Below are 3016 nucleotides of genomic sequence, written 5' to 3'. Positions count from 1 at the left end.
AAGACTGAAAAGTCATCCATGAAAACTTCCATGCATTCTTCTATCATGTCATGAAAAATCGCCATCATACACCTTTGAAAGGTTGTAGGGGCGTTGCAAAGTCCAAATGACATGCGTTTGTAAGCAAAAGTACCATAAGGGCACGTGAATGTGGTTTTCTCTTGATCTTCGGGTGCTATTGGAATTTGAAAATATCCGAAAAATCCATCTAGAAAACAATAGTAACTATTTCCGGCTAATCTTTCCAACATTTGATCTATGAAAGGTAAGGGAAAGTGATCTTTTATGGTGGCGTCATTTAATTTTCTATAATCAATACACACACGCCATCCTGTTACAGTCCTAGTAGGAATAAGCTCATTTTTTTCATTTGTAATGACAGTCATGCCACCCTTCTTAGGCACGCATTGAACTGGGCTTACCCATAGACTATCATAAATTGGATAAATTAAACCTGCGTCTAGCAGTTTAATAATCTCTTTATTAACTACATCTTGCATATTAGGATTTAGTCTTCGTTGGCGTTGCACATACGTTTTATGACCTTCTTCCATAAGGATTTTATGTGTGCAATACGAAGGACTTATTCCTTTAATATCATGAATCTTCCATGCAGTGGCTGGTTTATGAGCTTTCAACACAGAAATGAGTTGTGATTTCTCATTTTCAGTAAGAGAAGACGATATTATTACAGGTAATTCAGATTCACCATGTAAATAAGCGTATTGCAAATGGTTTGGAAGTGGCTTTAACTCTAATTTCGGAGGTTCTTCTATCGATGATTTGTATCGATATCTGTCTTCTTCTTTTAGCATTTGAATTTCTTCTGTTGTTGGTTCATATCCATTAGCTATAAGTGTAGCTAACATTTCAGCTTCATCAATTGGTTCATTACCTTCTCCTAAAGAACATTCTCCTGTTCCTTGCAATTCTGGAAATTCTTCTAATAATTTTGCATGTGCATCTATAGTTTGAATATAATAACATGTATCATCTGCAGATTGTGGTTGTTTCTTGCTCTATCAACTGAAAAGGTAACACTCTCATCCTCTATACTTAGGGTCAATTTCTTACCGAACACGTCTATCATTGCTTTAGCCGTGTTTAAGAATGGTCTTCCTAATATGAGAGGAACTTGAGAATCTTCTTCCATGTCCAGAACAACAAAATCTACTGGAAATACTAAAGTACCAACTTTAACTAGCATGTTTTCCATTATCCCTCTAGGATATTTTATTGATCTATCGGCTAGTTGTATGCTTATTCTGGTTGGTTTCAATTTTCCAAGGTCTAGTTTAGCGTATAGTGAATACGGCATTAGATTTATACTAGCATCTAAGTCTGCCAATGCTTCTATTGAACTAAGACTACCCAGAAAACATGGAATTGTGAAACTTCCTGGATCAGATAATTTTTCTGATATCTTATTCAACAGCACTGCTGAACAATTAGCATTCATAGTAACAGCCGAGAGTTCTTCCATTTTCTTTCTATTTGAGATTAGATCTTTCAAGAATTTAGCATATCTAGGCATTCCTGAAATCACATCAATGAAAGGAAGATTTACATTTATCTGTTTAAACATATCCAAGAATTTGGATTGCTCGGCTTCAAGTTTCTCTTTCTTCATTTTACTCGGGTAAGGAAGTGGTGGTTGGTATGGTTTAACATAAGGTTTAGCCTTAACTGTGTTATCATCATTAACCTTTTCAACTACCGGTTCTTTTTCCTTATCTTGATCATGATGTGGTTCTTGTGGAGTAGGAATAGCTTCATCAGAAGTTACAGGTATTTCAGGTTGTTTAAGTGTTGTACCACTTCTTGTGGTAATGGCTTTAGCTGTTTCATTTCGGGGGTTAGCATTTGTATCACTAGGTAAACTTCCCGGTTTTCTTTCACCTATTAACCTTGCTAGGTTACTTACTTCTTGTTCCAGATTTTGAATAGAAGCTTGTTGATTTCTAAATGCTTGAGCATTTTGTTCATTATTTTGTTTCTGAGATGTGAAAAACTGCGTTTGAGTTTCAACTAGCTTTGTCATCATATCTTCTAAATTCGGCTTTTTATCATCGGTTTGTTGTGGTGGTTTGTTTTGAAAATTAGGTCTTCGCTGATTGTAATTATTGTTGGATACTTGTTGATTGCTAGGACCTTGTTGGTTGTTGTATGGAATATTTCGGTTATAATTCTGGTTTTGATTATAAATAGGTCTTGGCGGTTGATAATTATTCTGATAATTATTTCCAGGCCTTTGGTTTATGTATGAAATATTCTCTCTTTGTTCCATTGTTAATTCAATACTGAGACAATCTTTTGTCAAATGTGGTCCTCCACACTGCTCACAACTAATTCGTATTGAGTGAATATCTTTAGTCATCTTTTCCATTCGTCTCTCGACAGCATCTATCTTTGCGAAAATGGAATCTAAGTCATGGCTAGAATCGGCTCTAGCTGCTTTAGATGATCTAACGATATCTTTTTCTTGGTGCCACTCATGTGAGTGGGAAGCAGTGTTATCAATAATTTTGTAAGCATCAGTTTCGGTTTTCTTCATAATAGAACCACCAGCTGCTATATCTATGTCTTTCCTTGTAGTGATGTCGCATCCTTGGTAGAATATTTGTACTATTTGACAGGTGTCTAAACCATGTTGAGGACATCCTCTTAACAACTTTCAAAATCTTGTCCACGCCTCATATAGAGTTTCATTTGGCTTCTGTGTGAACGTAACAATTTCTCCTTGAAGTCTTACGACTTTAGATGCAGGAAAGAATTGTTTAAGAAAATTTTCAACTAAAACATCCCATGTATCAATCGCCCCTTCAGGTAACGATTCCAACCAATCTTTGGCTTCTCCCTTTAAAGTCCAGGGAAATAACATGAGATATATCTGTTCATCCTCAACTTCTCGGATTTTAAATAGTGTGCAGATCCTATTAAAGGTACGTAAATGTTCATTTGGATCTTCCTTCGGTGCACCACTAAATTGGCATTGATTAGTCACCATGTGTAGAAT

At 35.8% G+C, this 3016-nt stretch overlaps 1 non-coding gene across 1 annotated transcript; it reads left to right on the top strand.

Moving 5' to 3' along the window:
• Nucleotides 1-2642: 2642 nt before the first annotated feature.
• On the top strand, nt 2643-2749 carry LOC139850861 (small nucleolar RNA R71). The gene has a single exon (XR_011760238.1). It is a non-coding gene; the product is annotated as a small nucleolar RNA R71 (small nucleolar RNA).
• The last annotated feature ends 267 nt before the right edge of the window (nt 2750-3016 follow it).

This window comes from Rutidosis leptorrhynchoides, chromosome 5 (genome assembly GCF_046630445.1).
Source record: "Rutidosis leptorrhynchoides isolate AG116_Rl617_1_P2 chromosome 5, CSIRO_AGI_Rlap_v1, whole genome shotgun sequence".
Lineage (NCBI taxonomy): Eukaryota > Viridiplantae > Streptophyta > Magnoliopsida > Asterales > Asteraceae > Rutidosis > Rutidosis leptorrhynchoides.
The sequence above is the reverse complement of the archived record's forward strand: the minus strand, read 5'-3'. Positions and strand labels throughout refer to the sequence as shown.